General features: G+C 34.2%; 2 long non-coding RNA genes across 2 annotated transcripts; both read right to left on the reverse strand.

Moving 5' to 3' along the window:
* Window positions 1-7213: 7213 nt before the first annotated feature.
* On the reverse strand, window positions 7214-10198 carry LOC131001494 (uncharacterized). Its single transcript, XR_009093956.1, has 3 exons — window positions 9767-10198; window positions 8060-8135; window positions 7214-7463 (listed from the first exon to the last, which is right to left on the reverse strand). It is a non-coding gene; the product is annotated as an uncharacterized LOC131001494 (long non-coding RNA).
* Window positions 10199-16594: 6396 nt separating this feature from the next.
* Window positions 16595-19353, reverse strand: LOC131001495 (uncharacterized). Its single transcript, XR_009093957.1, has 3 exons — window positions 19149-19353; window positions 17441-17516; window positions 16595-16844 (listed from the first exon to the last, which is right to left on the reverse strand). It is a non-coding gene; the product is annotated as an uncharacterized LOC131001495 (long non-coding RNA).
* Between the last annotated feature and the right edge of the window lie 2878 nt (window positions 19354-22231).

The raw sequence follows: 22231 nt of genomic DNA on the forward strand, positions 1-22231 counted from the left end.
ATAAATATATATACATATATATATAATAATATTAACATTACATATAATCTAAATTAATAAATTTTATTATTTATTTTTTCTAGATAAAAATTAGATTTACATGTCTGATAAGAAAAAAATTATAATCTATATACGATAAATTATTTTAATTGAATGTTAGTGATTAGATGTATATTTGTTATTAATTTTATATTTCTCAATAGCGTACATATTATATGTATATGTTGCAATATATTATATTGTATGAATATATATATATATATATATATATATATATATATAATATTTATATTCTTAATTTTCTATAAAAATAATTTTAAATTAAGTTTGAATTGAGACATGCACGTATATGTAAATTATAAACGGGTTCGGTCATTGATTTACATGTTTGCATAATAAGGCACAAATTCTATAAACTGATTACTTTAAAACAAAATCTTATTTTATGTCTATCAAAATAATTAAAATTTTATTTTTATTTTTTATAAAATAAATCCATACATTTTATTTATATAGGGAAGAAAAATATATTTTTCATTTCTGCAAACTTTATTTGTTTCTGTTCGTCCATTACTACAATAATAATAATAATAATAATAATAATAATAATAATAATAATAATAATAATAATAATAATAATAATAATAATAATAATAATATCTATTCTATAATACGATTAGGCCTTAGCCTACGTGGCATGCCTCATATTCTTTCTTTTCAATCTCAATCTCCAACAAGGCATTTGAGAATCCAATCTATATATTCTCATTCTCACTTTTAAAACAAAAGTTACGCCTCCCTCTTCCTCACCCCATCGCCGTCGTCCCTGAATTCGGTCGGCGTCGTCTCCCCCTTCACTGTCTCTCTCTTCTCTCAATCATTTTCTCTCTCTAAAGTCGATTGCACACTCAAATCGAGCCCTAATTCCCCCCTTAAACTGCCCGCCTCTCTCTCCCTCTAAATTCAGGCGTCGCCGCCGTCCTAAGGGCGGCGTTGCTCCGCCTCATCTCTGACTCCCTCTTCCATTCCTTAATTAGTTCGATTATGTTTCCACTTCTTAAACCAATGAGAATTCTCCATTCGAAGCAATTAATACAAGAGCCCTAAGATTTCTTTTTCCTATAACCCGTTGTCATTCCTTCTTCTAGACTCCGACGAAATAGTCGCCGCTGAGCTTGCGGTTCGTCCGCCGCCAAGTCACCGCTGAGCCCTGGAGTTCGTCCACCGTGCCGTCGACCCCCACCCCACCGACGACTCCTCTGTTTTGATACCTCCATTTCCTGATCTGTCGTGATTCTTCCTACACACCTATGGTAAGTATTAAATTAGTTTCCTAATTTAATAACGCGTTTCACTATTTTAAATATAGAATGATTATTATTTTAGAAAGAACAAATTTTGAAAAGAATTTCGGCATCTGCTATCAAGCGTGTTGTGATTGTTGCATGGAAGTAATATGATTTATCAACTCTGATGAGGGGTGAAATATGCAAGGTCCTAAGATCAGGACACGTGGCTTTGCTTGGAATACCAAAGTGGAATACCAAAGATGAGCAGCAGGGAGCAAAGAAGCTGTGAGAAATAGGCAGAGGGAAAAGTCCAGAGCAGAGCTAACCAGAGCAGAGTTGGCAGAGCAGAGCTTCCAGAGCAGAGCTGCCAGAGCAGAGTTGCCAGAGCAGAGATGCCAGAGCAGAGCTGCCAGAGCTAGCCAGAGCCAGAGCTAACCAGAGCAGAGATGCCAGAGCAAAGCTTCCGGAGCAGAGCTGCCAGAGCAGAGCTTCTAGAGCATAGCTGCCAGAGCTAGAGCTAACCAGAGCAGAGCTTCCAGAGCAGAGGACCAGAGCAGAGCTGCCAGAGCTAAGTCATTAAAGTCAGAGCTAGAGCCAAGTCGCCAGATCCAGAGTCAGAGCTAAGTCATTAGAGTCAGAGCCAGAGCCAAATCGCCAGATCCAGAGTCAGAGCTAAGCTATTGGAGCCAGAGCGCAGAGCCACACGGCAGAGACAATTCGTCAGAAGGCGGAGCTACTTAGCAGAGCAGAGCCAAAGAGTAGAAGTCTGTCTCAAGGAAGGAAATCCATAGCTACTAGACAGAGCGGGATGATGAGGACAGAGTCCAGCTCTGTAATTAGGGGACAACGATCTGACAAGTTATAATCTAATAATAGCTTTAATTAGTTTAATGGCAAGCATGCAGAATAGATGACCAAACGAATTTACTACTTTACCCCGACTGTAATGCCTATAAATACCTACGATGATGAAATAAAGCACACACTCTCTCTTTTACTGCTTTAATAACTCTTCTCTTTCATTTTTCTCTAGAGTTTGAACTAATAAAATTACATATATAAATAAAATATCTAAATTGTTAGAGTTATGTTTGTTAGATAGTTGACAATTGGAGTCATGGTTGAATATAATTTCATATTTGATTATGCTCTCTCAAACTCTAGATGAGATGATGCTCAAAACTCCAGACGAGATGATGCTCTTTCAAGTTTTAGACGAGATGATTCTCTTTCAAGTTTCAGACAATATGATGCTCAGAAGTTAGAGGTGATCTGTCAAGTTTGCGACGAGATGATGCCCACAACTTGGTTGGTTTTAAAACTCCAAATGATATGATGTTCGATAAATCAGTTATGGTCTTTTAAATATCAGGCGAGATTATTTTCATAATTAGTTATGCTTTTAGAAGTTCGGAATTATATGATACTCACAATTCAATTATGATCTTTCAAACTCCATATAAAATTATGGTCAAAAGGCAAAATAAAAAAATTTGAACAAAATTAATAAATCTTGTAACAACAAATGCAACAAATCAATCCTCCATCATACCTATGTCAAATTTATATGTATTTTTACTCTTTTGTTTTTTCTTACGCGTCAACTTTTTATAAAATTTCATATGAAAACTAATGGGTATTTTTATGATCTCAACAAAATTAATAATTTAATTGCTAAAAGTTGTTGAGATTAATATAATTTAAAATGTATTACTAATTTAATTTAATTTAATTAATTATATAAATAATTTACATAAAAAATTATTTTATATAATTATCATAAAATAACATAAAATATATAAATTACAAGAAAATATGTACCCGTCGAATTTCGACGGATAATACACTAGTTTACTAGTAATAATATATAAAGAAAAGGTCCAACTACGCAAAATAAAAGTCAATATTCCAACTTCCAAATTATGAGGAGGAATTAAGGCATCAAAGACTTCCACCAACAGTTAGAAGAAAGAAAGATTGGAACGAGTTGCCGCATCAAACTCCTGGAAGCTTAACTTTGACTTAATAAAATTGAATTTTCTAACCCAAAAAAACAAAATTGATTTTTTTTCCAAATAAAAAAATTTAAAAGAATTCGGCCAATGCTACTATTGAATTGTTACAATAAAACAAAGCGACCTAGTTCTTATTTGTTTAGAGTCAGGACAATTGAGTAACAATCCATAATCACAAGACGTTACTTCAAAATACTCCCTCCGTCCCACAAATCTTGACACGTTTGGTTTTGACACGGAAATTAAGGAATTATAGATTAGTATTTTAAGTGTGTAGTTAATAAAGTATAAAAGTAATAAAATATGAGAGAAAAAGTAATAAAAGTGATAAAGTATGAGAGAGAATGTAATAAAAGTGATAAAGTAGGAGAGATAAGGTAATTTGGAAATGTGTCAAGATTTATGGGACAGTCCAAAAAAGGAAAACGTGACATGATTCATGGGACGGGGGAGTAGCAGTTTCCATTTGCCATCAATTCGATCTATAAAAATTGTGGAATTCGAATTTGTGACATCAGCCATGAAATTTGTTATGCCACTTTTTCACCATCTTATCACAGCTGTCTATATATATGTGTTATGCTATTAATGAGACAAGAGATGAATCATATATTAGGAAATAGTGGATGTGAATTGCAATACAAGAAATTAAATGGGCTGGACTCCAACCACTGGTTGGTATTTTTCGGTTGGTTGTGAATTGTGATCGTTGAAGAGTCAGTTCTTCTTATATAAGTTTTGATTATGAGAAAATTTTCAATTAGATGGACACAAAAACAAATTAAAGAATTATGAAAATACTCATCACTTGCTTACGGAAGAAACTCAATATTTAGTAGATGAATGAACTTCTAATTAGAGTTTTCTTAATTTATAGGCCTATATACTAACATAATTAGTAATGGGCCTGAAGCCTATAATGTTGAAACGGGCTAAGTTGTAATATTATATGGGTAGCCCAAATCTTGACACACAATGATTGTGGACGTGTTGGTTTGTGGGACATTTTTTTTTTCTTTCTATATAAATGTTTGAAGCTAGCTTGTAATTTCTATTTAGTGAATCTGCGAGGGTTACCTCGCTAATCGGACTTAATGTTCGAGTAACTCAATTCAAAGCATGTCCAATGCCTATTAGTATGTAATATGCATAAGTTAAATATGTATGGTCGGTGAATTTTATGCACGGGTATATATCCCATCTTAAATAGTTTAATGGTAATGAATTAACCATCTTTTCCATACGCTATGAATTGACTGTATATAATCATGAATTAAACAAAAAGTTAATTTTTGTTATCCATAAGGCTTGAAACCCTGAATCATGAATATCAAAATGAAGAATTCACCTTAAATATTTACAATTTATATATGAACTTAAATTAATTTCTATTTTATAACTCCACGTACGCCCCCCCCCCCCCTCCCACACACACACATATATATATATATATATATAAAGCATCCGGTGATAATGGTCAATGTGGTGAGAAATGAGAACGAATCTGAAACTTCAAATATTCAAATTCTACGATGATATTAATTTATTTAAATTTATCGTGTAAGCCAATATAAATTTATGATAAACCAGTATAATCTATGAATAAGCCTTTTGTAATGATGAATGACAGTTCAAACCTGGATTCGAATTTTGAAGGAAACGAAAATTTAACCATAACAACTGAAGACGCTATATATATATATATATATATATATATATATATATATATATATATATGGTTAGGTTATAACGAGAAATGACTATTTTCGTGATAAATGAGAATGACAAATAAACCAATATAAATCGATGAATAAACTGTTTGTAATGCACGAATAGCTAAATTAAGTTAATGTGGTGAAATTTTCGCAAAACTCAGGAGAAATTTTCGCCTTAAATAAATTTTTACCATAAAATTAAAATATATCTCATTTTTCAAATTTATTTTAATTTTTCACCATATTTAATCATTCTAAACTCCATCCTTTCTCCGTATACATTTTTACGAGGCAATTAAACCTAGTTTGACAATATAAAAGTAACCTATATGATCCATTCAAAACCCTAGCACTAGTATTCCACCCGTGCATACGCACATGGTGAATTATTGTATTTTTTATAACATTAATATTAAAATAATTAATATTATATTATATTAAAATAATAAATAAAAATTATTACATTGTATTGAAAAAAAACACATAACCCTATTTTAATGATTTATTCAGTATTAAAATAATTATATTATATGACTTAGCAGCTTCTCCGAAACACAAACAGAACAAAAATAAAAATATTATCTTAAGAGAGTGCATAAAATTAAATCACCGACTTAATCGACAAAGTAGTCTAGGTAATGATGTTAATTTTCTCATTTCTTAAAAATTATATTAACAATTACTACTACTCAACAATGATATCTAAGTGGGGACGTTCTTACATAAATACGCATTGAGATTACATTTAAATTAAGACTAATAAACTTAATTAATTAGATTTAAAAAAAACCTTAATTAATTAGGTGTGATATCAACTCATTTTTTTTAAAGACGTTGTCACCGTAAACTTTCTGTCTTTATCCAGTAACTATATGTATATTTTGAAGAATTTGAAAGTTTTGGCATAATTCAATTTATAAGTACATAATATATTATTTTATTTGTAATTTTACTTGCTCCATCAACTAAACCACAATCTTTATCGATCAATGTTTCTGAATTCTTGAATTTAGGTAAAAAATGATAATCTTACCTATGATTATTAGGTTGAATGTGGTTTTCACACACACTGATGCACATACATAACTTTTTTTATTTTTTGGTGCTGCATAATTGCAACCTAAAACTTAGCATAATGGGACATGACCCACTAATTTGCATGTAATTAAAAGTAGGGCTAGCTTAATGCAAATTAATCTTATTCTACCTAAGATTATTTGTTCAAGTTTGGATTAATCTTATTCTAAATCGCTAAAATATTAATCTTATTTGGATCAACCAAATAAATCCAAACTTGAACAAATCTACATATCGTGCGAAAAGTTCTTAATGTAAATTAATCTTATTCTAAATCACTAAAATATTTCAACCAAAACTCATTTAGGATATGTTATAACTCAAATTTTCTCTACGGAGTTCCATAAATGAATTAAAAGTCATTAATTTTAAATTTATCATTGTGGGTGTAACCGTTTCTGTTAACCCTATTAATTTAATATATGTATATAAACTAATTAATAAACACACCTTTTTTTTTACCCAAACTAATTAGCAATACTAATACATTATCACCAAAGCCATATATGCGTATACATTTTCTTGAATGTATTTGGACCTTTTCAATATAATAATAATAACAATAAATTAATAAAATATATTAAATTACTAAATCAATCTTGATAGAAAAAAAAAATGAACTTACTCGATATTTTTAAGATATACATCCATCAAGATAGAATCATATATGATCATTGATTTTTTTTCCTTTGTGCTTCTAGAACATGATCAACTTTACCAATAATATCTGCAAAATTGAATATTACAAATTTAAATAAAGAACGAATTGTTGAGTAATATTTAAATAAAAAATATAAAAATAAAAATGTAGAGAGAATTCACGGGAAATGAATAAATTCGATGGAAAAGTATCATCAAATATCTCAACCACGCGAGTCTTTGAAGTAGACGTAAAGTTAAAAAAATTTGTGGTAGTTTTGGCATGCATGTTGTTGTGTTGGACTTTAACAAATTGAAATACATAAATATTACCAACAATAAAATCAAGTTGCATTCTTTTATGATGTCACATCCCACTATCCCAATGACGGGTTAACAGGGGTTATGACTTGGGGTGAACAATAAGAAATGGAAATGGACAATTACTTAACATTAAAGTATATGGAAATGTCACTCATAGATAAAATGCTAGGATCATATATGATTATTTGGATACTTATAAAACATACACATAAATGAGAACTGATTAAGGTGGGTTACCCAATAACACGTGTCATAATTTCATAACATAAAGTTATCCTAATCAAAGTGTTTTGCAGCGGAAAACGTGTGAGATATACATATGAAGATGTATACTCAAGGTTACATTTCTTGAAATGTCAAAGGAACACCCGCTCAACATCATTCCATTCCATCAACTGCTCAACCTGCACATTTAGAAATACATGCAGGGCTGAGTATAAAAATACTCAGTGGGCATAGCCGAAAATACAACATGCATACATATATAAATTGAACTGCCATAACAGTAACACACAGGGGTTTTCTTAAATGACCTGCGCTTACTAAAATATTTCTTTCATTTTCATAAAGTCGATCGGCCGATCATTTTCCTTCATATGATCCATATCTGTTCCTTTCTATCACGCGCCGGGAAGGAGGCCTCCTTACCACGGACGCCAAGACCGGTCGCAAGCGACTCGCGGTCTCCATAAGTGTACACGTTAACCCTAGCTAGCGACCTTTGTCTAGCATAGGATCCCAATTGGATTTCCTTTAAAGTTGGCGAACCAACACAGATAGGATACATATAAAAACATAAACATTTTTGGCAGTCAATCATTTCATAAACATTTCATTTCATTTCATGAACATTTCATTTTCATTTCATAAGAGTCATTTATCATTTGGGCATAATAATAATCTGAAATTAACAGTTAAAATCATCTCATGCATATATTCGTATAAGAGGCCTACGACACGCAGGGGATCTCTATATACGTATAGTAAAAGTAATGCCCACCTGTATAGGCAAAGCCTGTCGTTTAACCTTATCTCTGAATCGGAATAGCAGTGCTAATCCTTCTGATGCTCAAAGCCTACAAGAAATTCTATTCTTAATAGGTCTCCTTGAATCTAATCTTAAGTCATGGTGTAGTGCTTAACATTCTATTATTCACTTAGCCGGGTTTTCAAAATTTAATGAATAAATAATTAAAAACATTTCTCTTGAGTTAAGAACACCAACAATATTCTTACTCGACTTTCTTTAATAATTGGAATTATAATTAAAACCAATTAAATACTTTTATTGCAAAAATAAATGCAATTTCATGTCATGCTTAGCATATAGTAAGTAATTTAAAATATGCACTTTCTAATAATAATAAAATATTATTATGAAAATTAGTCTTTGAAAATAATTAATCAAACTAATTAATAGTTCGATTAATTAAAATAGGGCAGCCCAATTAAATTAATTGAAGGCAGTCCAAAGTCCTTAAATAAAATAAGGGCCCAACACATTTATTTAAAACAATGGCCCAACTGAAGATTTAAAACCAAGGAAAATCGGCCCAAATAATTGAAATAAATCGGCCCAATGACTCGGCCCAAAAGAAAAAGAGAGCCCAACACTCGGCCCACTATCCAAACCTAGCCCAAAGTCTTCCTCCCCCCTTCTTCTCCCCCATCTGTCGCACAACACTCACACACACATAGCAGCTGCGCAGCGGCACACTCACGCATACACAGACGCGATCATTCATCTCTCTCTCTCGACTCCTCTCTCTTAGCCATCAGTCCCGCCGCCGCGGCTCCTTCCGGCGAGGCAGCCGCTCCTCTCTCTCTACCCTCTGTTTACAGATCCGGCAGCCTCGGTCAGTGGCTTCGCGCCACCACCGTCAGCACACCACTCCCGACGACGAGCGCTGCTCCGATCATCCTCACCATGACCATCGGAATCCTAGTCCCTCTACTCTCATATCTTCCGGCGACGACAACAGCGACGAGCTGCCGCAGCGCCTGAACTTCAGTCATCCCTCTTCTCCGCCTCCGTCCGTGGCCGAGCAACAGCAGCTATGGCCGCCGAGCTCTGCCTCCCTCCGCTGAACTTTGGCCGACGGCAGCAGCTTCATGCCGCCACCATCTTCGCCCTCTTATCTCCCTCGGAACTCTCTCTGTAACTCCGGGCGTCGACACGGCTACCAGCCGCACTGCCCTCTTCAAATCGCTCCATCCTCGGCCGGACAACAGCGGCGGAGCCGCCGAGCCCTAGCCTCTCTCTACCTCTCAACTCTCTCATTGTGCGCCGGAAGTACAACAGCAATGAGCTGCCGCCGTCCTCCGCTCAACCCTGCTCTCCCTCCGTCCGTGGCCGGACGACAGCGGCAGGGCCGCCGCGCCACGGCCTCCCTCTGCGAAATCTCAACCTAGTCCAGCCACCACCCCGACTCGACTCACACCCCAAAACAGCAACCCGACTCAACGTAGCAAGTTCAGAAATAAAGAATAAAAATTCAAGCTTTGTGGTTCTACTTCTCTTCTCAAACATGCTTCATATATGTATATATTTACACAGATTGTATGCAGATTTAACATAAAGGGAAAATCATGCTTCAAGACTCATCTTTTATTGAAACATTGAAGCTTATGCAGTTCAAACTTGTATTTGTTGGTTTTCTAGTGTGATTTATAAAGCTAAAGTAAAACATAATTTAAGTTGGTAAACCTTGAATGAGAGGGCTGATCGTTTGCTGCTGAATTGTTGAAGGAGATGAGCTTGGAATATATATTTTGTATAGACTTATGAATCTGAGTTTCTTTCTTGCGAAGTGATATGTGGTGAGTGATCAATTAATTTGTGCCTAATGGAAAAAGGCAGAAACTTGGTTGATGTATAGTTGTATTGCAGATGAGGAGTCTGACTGTAAAGGCATGGCTTGATTGCCTGTAAAGGAGTAGGTGTAGTGGGTGTATTGCAGTAGGGAAGTTGGTGATGTGCAGTAGAGGAGTTAGTGGTGGGAGTAGGTGTAGGAATAAAAATAAAATAAAATAAGATAAAATAAAATAAAAAGTCTTCCAGGTTGTACTATGAAAACTGTAATAATCGTTCAGTGTTTGCTTAAATAAAAGCTCGTAAAAAAATGCTTTGAATGCTAAATTAAATAAATATGCGACGCACATAAGTTTAATAACTAAATTTATAAATGTGTTTTTTTTTTTTTTTAAACACTTTTGTTGGAATTAAAATAAACTCTTTTTCTCAATCCGGCGTGAATCATCTTAAATCTAAGTTTAAAATAAATTCTAAATTTAGCTCGGGGAAACGGGGTATTACATTCCTCCCTCCTTAAAAAAATTCCGTCCTCGGAATTGCATATCTGATAATCTAGCTGGGGATACTAGTCTTTTATTTCATTAATCTCTTTCGTGGCCCTTTCCATCCTGTGATGGTTCCACTACATGACGAGAACAATATTATTGCCTCGTAAAACTTGAACCTTGCGATCAAGTATCTGGACTGATTTCTCTTCATAACTTAGGTCCTGGCTAGGACTCCTTTATTTGGTTTAATCAAATGCTTTGAATTAAACACATACTTTCTTAACTGAGAGACATGAAACACATTGTGCACGTCTCCAATACTGGGTGGCAATGCCAACCTATAGGCTACAGGGCCTATCTTATCTAGGATCTCAAAAAGTCCTATATAACGGGGTCGTAACTTGCCCCTATTTCCCGAAACGTATAACTCCCTTTGAGGGAGAGACTTTGAGGAAAAATCGATCCCCAATATTAAATTCTAATTCCGATCGGCGTTTATCGGCGTAAGACTTTTGTCTATCTTGAGTTTTTTTTTTTTTTTTTTTGATTCTTTGCTTGATGTGGTCGACTTTCTCAATCATCTGTTGGACCAGTTCAGGACCTAACAACATTCTTTCACCCACTTCATCTTAGTAAAGTGGTGAACTACCTTAATTGTTTCCTTCGTCCTAAGTCGCCTTCTCAGATTTGACTATGGAATTCTAACATCAAACTTTTCTCATCATCTTGGTAACTTTCACTTAAAGATTAATGGCACTCCTTCTGCCATGTAAACTCATTTTCTCATTTTCAAATGATTATTTAATGGGGGTTTCTAAGTTTCTATTGTGGTGTCGTTCCAACTTTATTCTTGCTGTAGCTTCTGGCACTTTAGCCAAAGCATTCTCTCTTAACTTGAGCCTACTAGCCTTGGGGTTGGGTTATACCTTAAGTTTAGTTCTAGTGTTTTCCTTCCATTTCCTTTTTTTTTTTTTTTTTTTACCTCCATCTTGAGGTGATGTACATATCTTGTTTGTGCGTGAACTTTTTCCTTCTCCAATTGTTGTAGTGACTCGGTGGTGAGAGTCTCGTTCATTGCTTGTTCCTTCATAATATCTCCTTAGTTTACTAGGGAAATTGAAAATCTCATGCCGCGATTCCTTTACGAACTCCTTTACGCATTTCTCATTATTCATTTATAAATGACTTAAATAAGAATTTTAAACTCCATTAAAAAGGAATTGATTTAAAACATTTTAATCCTTTTAAAATCCATACTCATAAAGCCTTAACTCATGCTCTATCTCATATTCTATCTCTTTACTCAACTCTATATAAACTCTCCACTCATCTCAAATCCTTAAGTTCAAGGATAGGTTTCAAGAAAATCATGGTACTAAGTCTCGATTTATCTCTCATATAAGGCTCGTCTAATCTCATTCAACACATAGACAACACAATCACATAAGGCACATAAGAAAACACAATCAAACATTATCAAAACATGCTCTGTTTTTACACTGACTCAACTTCAAAATCTAACCTGTTCTTACTCCGACACCTCCTGGACTCGAGATTCATACCAAAAGAAAGGTCTTCGAGTCTATTTTCATATATAAAAAAGTAGAGTCAAAAACTTCAAGTATTGTAGGAGATATGACTATTTTACTACAGTCTACCATATTCGGCAGTTTTGAGCAATCGAAAACTTGGATTTTTGAAAAATAGTAAATATTGTCAAACGGGGCTCAAATTTTGTGGATATCTAGCTAACACAATAAGGTTAATACCATAAAATTTTGGAAAGCTAGATCACACAGGAAGCTACTGAAATGAATGACTCTTTCCCCTGCTCTCTGAAACTCTCGGTAGTAATGTGCAGTTTCGGTTTTGTATTTTATAAAAATAGTAAACGAAGTCCAAATCATTTGAAATTTTACCGATGTTCTCAATACTCATGTAGAGGCTTGGTATAAAATTTTCAAAGCTTTTTATCATTGAAAAACCGTTGATCACAGTAGGTCAGTAGGCCTACGAAATTCACCACAATCTCATCTCAAACTCTTAAAATACTCAACTCAACATTCCTTCAAGGAAACTCATCAAAGCTCATTTTAAACACATATAACACTCACAAACATTCAAGCACATTATAATGCTCATCATACTCAAATCTTGACTCTCTTCTTACATCATAACCTCAAATCTCTAGTAAAACGTTTCAATGAACGCATCATTAAAATTCTCTTTTCATTTTCATGCACAAAATTACTCAATTATTCAAACATGATCTCATTCATTATATAAATCATTATACACATATAGATTCCCTTTTATCATGTACTAAACTCTAATGAAACTTCATGTATCATCATAAAACTCTTAATAAAACATGACAAACTTTCACATAATGGTCATAAAGCAATTAAACCTCATTTTATCAATCCTCGACTTCTCAAAATATGAAAACTCAAAAACTCATATAAACTAAACTAAGTCAAAAATTTTCTTAGCCAACAAAAGACTTACTCAAACATAATTATACACTAATATCATGCTCAAATACATATATCTTAAGCCAAAATCACTTTAATAACACATAGGCAAAAAGTCCTAATTTTTATTAAACTAAACTCTTTTGAAAATATCACTAATCATGTATAACCTATTGATCAATCATAGATCTAACATCCTAGGTTACCAATTAGCACAAATCAACATCATAAAACAAGATCACATATAGATACACATGTATGTCATCTTCTTCCTCAAACTAACACTTTTCATTTTTCACCTCTCAACCTCAAGCTTCAATCTCATCCATCATTAATCATCTAAATCATCTCATAAACTCAAATCCATCATCAATACATCAATTGATCCATAGGATCTCAACATCCCAATTTTAGGTAAACTAACCTAATAGAAAAATCTATATCTCATGGCTAATCATCAAGATATTCATATATATTAACTCAATAATCATCAATCATCATATAACTCAAGCCAATTCAAGAAAACAAACAATAAAATTTCGTAGGGTTTCAAGCCCCAAATTTTCGAAAATTTCATAGAAATAAGTTGGGTGATTTTCTTGCTCAATCATGATCATATACTCACATATAACATCATACAATCTAGATCTATAAAAATAAGAATCACTTACCCAAGATTAAACAAAGATCAAAGTTTTCCTTTCTCACTCTTCAAACCAAACCCCACGGTCCTCTTGAAATCTTCAAGAATTGAAAGGTGTTTATGTTGATTTGGTGGAGGAATTGATCTTGATGTGAACTTGGAAGCTTTGGTGATTCATCTATGGTGATCTTTTGGAGCAAAATCGGAAGAGAGGGAGAGAAATTGAGAGTGGCCGAATGGTGAAGAAAATGAGGAAAATGAAGTGAATTTGTCTTGCTTAGGAAGGATGATTGGAGACCAAACACTATTCACCATTAATAGTTGTCCCCCCTAAACCTATACACTAATCCCTTCCCTTCATCTTCATACCACACGTCCACTTCAAGTAAGGCTAAGGAAATTAATCACATGCTTATTAGATTAAAATAATCATGTGTGTGTAAGGTTGTGTAGTCTAGAATAAATCATGTGTTAAGCTACATTAATAAAATCATAAAAGACTAATTACTAATTAATGCAATGCTATAACACAAAACTATTGTGACCAATATTTAAAATAAATATGACACTAATATTAGTGCACTTACTCAATTATAATATTCCTCATCATAGGAAAAATAATTTGAAAATATTTTGTTTGGAAAAATTTTCATAAACCGACATTCTTTGATTTCTCGGTAAAAATAAATTGCACTTGCTTTGAAAACTTAATTAAAATTCCAAGTGCTAAAGTCATCAAATAAAAATCATAATAACTTGCTCACAATGACATACGTAACAAAACTCACATAATCAATCAGTCACGTAATTTCACATAATATCACGTCAAAGCAGTCGGCAAACACAGACAAACTAGACGTCTCTCCGACCGATTTTTTTTTTTTTTTTTTTTTTCTCGACTCTATTTCCAACTCATTATTCCTATTTTCTTAATAGGACAATCAATCTCTCTGACATCTCAGTACTCTCAATAGTGTTAAGACACTATCTCACAACATAGGGAAAAGTACGGAGTGTTACATGTACTATCAAATTTAGATAAAATTCATGACTTCATGCATAATTTAAAATTCATGTGGCTCATATAAATACACTTAACTCACCAATTAAAACTTATGCACCACATTTATAAAAATTTTCCTTTAACTAAGCACATTAAAACACATATATAATGATTAAATCACATCAGATAAATCAAACCAGTTTTTATTATAAATGGATGCCGAATCCTAATTATTAATAATTAAGCCCTTAATCAGGGATTAAAAGTCGGGGTATGACATACTATCCACTTTAAAAGAATTTCGTCACGAAATTTGTACCACAGAAAATAATTCTGGGTACTTCTCATTCATGCTAGAATCGAGTTCCCACATCGCTTTTTCTTGATCATAGTGCTTCCAAAGAACTATTACTAAGGGTATCGACTTATTCCTTAGTACTTTAACTTTCCGATCTAGAATAGATTCGGGTCTCTCCTCATATCAATTGGATTCCTAATTCCAATTTATATACACGAGATTTACTTGAGAATAAGTTCACTCGTCCTTTTGCGGCGGTTCATTTTGCTCCTACCTCATTCCTAGGGCTCATCTACGGGGTATTCTTTTTTCCAAAGACTAAAATAGTCATCAACCCATTTCTTGTTACCTATCACATGAATAACACTTTCCTATGAATTTATCTTAAAACTATCATAGACCAATTAACTTAAGTCCTCGTACTCGAACACTATATTACGGTCTTAGCTTGGACTCTGAATTTCTATCATAATGAGTGGTCGATATCATTTATAGGACAAAAACTAATCTCAACCAATCACAATGAGACACAATTATATGAAGTCATAGTTTGGGTAGTATACTACATCGGTAGACTAACATTTCTTGGTCTTATCAAACAAGGGGATCTATTATGACAACTCACGAGTTACAAGGCTCAAACTCAACACAACATCAAAACAAGGTGTTGTAGAAATTGTTCAAGAGAATCAAAAGAATGACCAGAGGGTATGAAATGATTAACTACTAGGTCGAACAAAATGACCTCGAGTAAGAACTCATCTGGCTTTTCAACCGAAAGTTGAAACACATGGGTTTTCAACCCAAAAGACGTCTACTGAGATTTGGATCATGTGGACTGGCCAGGTCCAACATCATCACCTCCCAGTCACACGGGAAACATCGTCCCGAACTTGGAGAGCCATGAACATACTATACATAACAAAGCATAAGTTCATCATGACAACTAAACTTATCTTAAGGTTCCTTATCCTATTGATCTCAAACCCCAAACCTCTCTTAAGACATATACACACAGACATACGTACACAGGTAAAACACACTATTCTTAAAATCTATCGTGTAGCAAAAGTCGATTCGATGTTCCGTCGCACTTGAACATTCGAACGTAGAGACTATGGTTCAACCTTTGATGCAACGTTTACCTTGAATTCGTCTCGTATTTTCATTCTGTGCTTTTCCTTTACCTCGTACATATCTTTTCATTCCTCTTTGTAGTTCAAAAGAACCATCATTTTCTTAAGGGAGCTGAGACGTTCTAAGTTCTCTTTCATTCTTCTAAATCATTACCTTAAGAATCTAGATTGTAGAGATATCCTACTAATCTAGTAGTCTATGTTCTTTTAAAATTGTGATCATGCAACTTATAACAATCTATGTTCTCTGGGAAAACATATGTCACTTTTCTATCATTCATCTGATCATAACATCATAGACTGCGAATATATGCCATGAAAGGCAAAACATTCAACATTTCATCATAACATGCTCTTCACATAAACATATTCATGAAGCATTTTAGAACATTAACATCTTTAAACGTTGAAACTGCAGTTACCTTCTTTCCTTGATTGAGCACGATGCAATGGAGTGTTGAGCGGTGCCATATGAACCCGTGTAAGTCTAAAGAATCAAACTAGACTCGACTCTTTAGAATAAGGTTTCTAGGGCCAGAGCGAACGAACCGCTCTGATACCACTCTGTCACATCCCACTATCCCAATGACGGGTTAACAGGGGTTATGACTTGGGGTGAACAATAAGAAATGGAAATGGACAATTACTTAACATTAAAGTATATGGAAATGTCACTCATAGATAAAATGCTAGGATCATATATGATTATTTGGATACTTATAAAACATACACATAAATGAGAACTGATTAAGGTGGGTTACCCAATAACACGTGTCATAATTTCATAACATAAAGTTATCCTAATCAAAGTGTTTTGCAGCGGAAAACGTGTGAGATATACATATGAAGATGTATACTCAAGGTTACATTTCTTGAAATGTCAAAGGAACACCCGCTCAACATCATTCCATTCCATCAACTGCTCAACCTGCACATTTAGAAATACATGCAGGGCTGAGTATAAAAATACTCAGTGGGCATAGCCGAAAATACAACATGCATACATATATAAATTGAACTGCCATAACAGTAACACACAGGGGTTTTCTTAAATGACCTGCGCTTACTAAAATATTTCTTTCATTTTCATAAAGTCGATCGGCCGATCATTTTCCTTCATATGATCCATATCTGTTCCTTTCTATCACGCGCCGGGAAGGAGGCCTCCTTACCACGGACGCCAAGACCGGTCGCAAGCGACTCGCGGTCTCCATAAGTGTACACGTTAACCCTAGCTAGCGACCTTTGTCTAGCATAGGATCCCAATTGGATTTCCTTTAAAGTTGGCGAACCAACACAGATAGGATACATATAAAAACATAAACATTTTTGGCAGTCAATCATTTCATAAACATTTCATTTCATTTCATGAACATTTCATTTTCATTTCATAAGAGTCATTTATCATTTGGGCATAATAATAATCTGAAATTAACAGTTAAAATCATCTCATGCATATATTCGTATAAGAGGCCTACGACACGCAGGGGATCTCTATATACGTATAGTAAAAGTAATGCCCACCTGTATAGGCAAAGCCTGTCGTTTAACCTTATCTCTGAATCGGAATAGCAGTGCTAATCCTTCTGATGCTCAAAGCCTACAAGAAATTCTATTCTTAATAGGTCTCCTTGAATCTAATCTTAAGTCATGGTGTAGTGCTTAACATTCTATTATTCACTTAGCCGGGTTTTCAAAATTTAATGAATAAATAATTAAAAACATTTCTCTTGAGTTAAGAACACCAACAATATTCTTACTCGACTTTCTTTTAATAATTGGAATTATAATTAAAACCAATTAAATACTTTTATTGCAAAAATAAATGCAATTTCATGTCATGCTTAGCATATAGTAAGTAATTTAAAATATGCACTTTCTAATAATAATAAAATATTATTATGAAAATTAGTCTTTGAAAATAATTAATCAAACTAATTAATAGTTCGATTAATTAAAATAGGGCAGCCCAATTAAATTAATTGAAGGCAGTCCAAAGTCCTTAAATAAAATAAGGGCCCAACACATTTATTTAAAACAATGGCCCAACTGAAGATTTAAAACCAAGGAAAATCGGCCCAAATAATTGAAATAAATCGGCCCAATGACTCGGCCCAAAAGAAAAAGAGAGCCCAACACTCGGCCCACTATCCAAACCTAGCCCAAAGTCTTCCTCCCCCCTTCTTCTCCCCCATCTGTCGCACAACACTCACACACACATAGCAGCTGCGCAGCGGCACACTCACGCATACACAGACGCGATCATTCATCTCTCTCTCTCGACTCCTCTCTCTTAGCCATCAGTCCCGCCGCCGCGGCTCCTTCCGGCGAGGCAGCCGCTCCTCTCTCTCTACCCTCTGTTTACAGATCCGGCAGCCTCGGTCAGTGGCTTCGCGCCACCACCGTCAGCACACCACTCCCGACGACGAGCGCTGCTCCGATCATCCTCACCATCACCATCGGAATCCTAGTCCCTCTACTCTCATATCTTCCGGCGACGACAACAGCGACGAGCTGCCGCAGCGCCTGAACTTCAGTCATCCCTCTTCTCCGCCTCCGTCCGTGGCCGAGCAACAGCAGCTATGGCCGCCGAGCTCTGCCTCCCTCCGCTGAACTTTGGCCGACGGCAGCAGCTTCATGCCGCCACCATCTTCGCCCTCTTATCTCCCTCGGAACTCTCTCTGTAACTCCGGGCGTCGACACGGCTACCAGCCGCACTGCCCTCTTCAAATCGCTCCATCCTCGGCCGGACAACAGCGGCGGAGCCGCCGAGCCCTAGCCTCTCTCTACCTCTCAACTCTCTCATTGTGCGCCGGAAGTACAACAGCAATGAGCTGCCGCCGTCCTCCGCTCAACCCTGCTCTCCCTCCGTCCGTGGCCGGACGACAGCGGCAGGGCCGCCGCGCCACGGCCTCCCTCTGCGAAATCTCAACCTAGTCCAGCCACCACCCCGACTCGACTCACACCCCAAAACAGCAACCCGACTCAACGTAGCAAGTTCAGAAATAAAGAATAAAAATTCAAGCTTTGTGGTTCTACTTCTCTTCTCAAACATGCTTCATATATGTATATATTTACACAGATTGTATGCAGATTTAACATAAAGGGAAAATCATGCTTCAAGACTCATCTTTTATTGAAACATTGAAGCTTATGCAGTTCAAACTTGTATTTGTTGGTTTTCTAGTGTGATTTATAAAGCTAAAGTAAAACATAATTTAAGTTGGTAAACCTTGAATGAGAGGGCTGATCGTTTGCTGCTGAATTGTTGAAGGAGATGAGCTTGGAATATATATTTTGTATAGACTTATGAATCTGAGTTTCTTTCTTGCGAAGTGATATGTGGTGAGTGATCAATTAATTTGTGCCTAATGGAAAAAGGCAGAAACTTGGTTGATGTATAGTTGTATTGCAGATGAGGAGTCTAACTGTAAAGGCATGGCTTGATTGCCTGTAAAGGAGTAGGTGTAGTGGGTGTATTGCAGTAGGGAAGTTGGTGATGTGCAGTAGAGGAGTTAGTGGTGGGAGTAGGTGTAGGAATAAAAATAAAATAAAATAAGATAAAATAAAATAAAAAGTCTTCCAGGTTGTACTATGAAAACTGTAATAATCGTTCAGTGTTTGCTTAAATAAAAGCTCGTAAAAAAATGCTTTGAATGCTAAATTAAATAAATATGCGACGCACATAAGTTTAATAACTAAATTTATAAATGTGTTTTTTTTTTTTTTTAAACACTTTTGTTGGAATTAAAATAAACTCTTTTTCTCAATCCGGCGTGAATCATCTTAAATCTAAGTTTAAAATAAATTCTAAATTTAGCTCGGGGAAACGGGGTATTACATATGATCAACGCGTTTAATCGATCCATAGATTCGATTCGATTACCGCTTCGATCATGAAACACTAACTTTTGTGATGTAAAATCATTCGTTTTTTCGTAGGAAAATAACTTATACGACCGAACAACTCGTAACTTTAAAATCAAATCCGCTCTACTTTCTCTCATGTTTTGTATATGTTTGACTAAGTTATAGAAATGGGCGATTTTTTTGTTGTTGTTACATGTAAGATAGTTGATAAAAATATGGGGCAAGTAATGGAGAAGAAAAGAATTTGCAAATTTGTTTTGCATGAAACAAATATTTATAATGCATTTTCGCCTACTACTATCCACTAATTGAGCTCTTCATAATGACATTTCATTATTATGTAATGGATATAGTAATAATTTCCTTTATCAATCACGGTTATGACTTTTTGAGGCATATATTTAGCTGATGCATACTATGAGGATTGCCTACTCTAGGGATTAGCAATATTTATAATACTATATTCAGCTGACGAACAATATTATAATCAGAGCCGGCCCTTGCATAGGGCCAAAGGGACAAGGGCCTAGGGCCCCTTAAATTTAGGGGGGCCCAAAATAAATATAAGTCAACTAATATAATCCTATTAAAAAAATTAGATTATTTTTCTAATATTTTTATTGGATATAGAATATTGTTGATTATAATGTGGCTATTGTCCCCTAAAAAAAAGACTATACTGGTTATTGTAACTTTAGTAGAAAGAAGTTTTTTAAAATTAAAATCAATAAAATTATAGCATATATTTGCATTCTACTATATCTCAAAAAAAGTTAAATGTATTAGCAATTTTATACTTTAAACATGGGGTATTTTTGAAGAGGTTATTGATAATTGTTCCCAAAGGATTAAAAATCTACTTTATTTCTATGATTATTTGATCATTAATTTATGATTTATTGCACTTTATAATAATGTTAGTTATATATGCAGCTATCTCAAATTTGCTATAAAATTATGAAGCTTCATTTTCTAGGGGGCCTTTTTTTTTTCCCTTTCGCCTAGGGTCCCCGGAATGTCAGGGCCGGCCCTGATTATAATTATAATTATAATTATAATATATAGAATTATTTCATCAAAATATTAGACGCTTCCCTATATTCAGCTACTGTCATTACATGGAGTAATATATTCAGCTATCTCTTTTCGGCGAATTAACGCTTCCTTCCACCGTTGATGGCGATAAAAATTGATAATCTCCATACATATATTCTTCTACCTTTATTTCCTCTTTAATTATCTCAATTTTATCTTATAATTTGTGTTTTCCACAAACAATGCTTACCTCACTTAGAAATTGGGCAGAAACGGAAATTAAATCTTAACTATTAAATTTAATACTACTCAATATATAAATTATTAATAGATTAATAGATAGATAATAGTACAATAATAAAAACTTAATTTTCCAAATTCGAGCTTGTGAGATGTTGTGCCTTAGCGAGCTTCTCCGAAACACAAACAAAACAAAAATAAAAATATTATCTTAAGAGAGTGCATAAAATTAAATCACCTACTTAATAGCCAAAATAGTCTAAGTAATGATGTTAATTTTCTCATATCTTTATATGTAATTTATTTGCGAGCTTCTCTGAAACATCAATAATTTATTTTATTTGTAATTTTACTTGCTCCATCAACTAAACCACAATCTTTATATACATGCAAATTATCAAACATGGCGTTTGCCTATGCTATGTGACATTCTTGTGTAAGTGTGGTAGTTCTTTTTTTTTTTTTTTTTTCCCACAGAGCTACATATGATAGTTATCAATAGGCTTAAAGATAATTATTTGAAACGGAAGTTATAAAAATAATTGGGCTGGAAATTATAAAGATTGTGATATACGATTATATAGATTCTATATATATAATAAATGGAAGTTACAAAAACATAGTTTCCACGTCTGGAAATTATTAATTGGACTGAAAGGAAGTTACTATTTATAAAATCTGGTGTTGTTATTATATAGTATTATATAGATATTCAAATTCATGCGCTTTGAATTATGAAATTGGTACAAACCACACAATATTGTTGAAAAATGAATTCACCGTCAAATCGTATGCCAATACTAAACATGCGTGTGGGCCAAAAAGGTAGATGTGGTGGAATTCTTTCTATATAATTGAAAAGATTGCAAGTCAATTTTCCCACAATTTTTTGTTTTTTGTACTCTTTTCTAAAAGATAAAGATTCGTTTGGATTCATTTCGGGGAAGTTTCACAAAATTTTCGATATTTCAGAAACCACTTTTTGTTAATTTTTGTGTGCACAAGGAAAAATTGCATTTGAGTTTAGGTGTATATGATTGGAGATTAGGCGTACACATTTTTGTTTAATTTTTATTGAACCTTGTTATGGAGATAAGACGTGACTTACTTAATAAGTTTTGTAGCTTAATTTCATTTATTTCTACAGTTATTAATTAGTTATTGTAGACA

The sequence above is a fragment of the Salvia miltiorrhiza genome, chromosome 8 (assembly GCF_028751815.1).
Source record: "Salvia miltiorrhiza cultivar Shanhuang (shh) chromosome 8, IMPLAD_Smil_shh, whole genome shotgun sequence".
NCBI lineage: Eukaryota > Viridiplantae > Streptophyta > Magnoliopsida > Lamiales > Lamiaceae > Salvia > Salvia miltiorrhiza.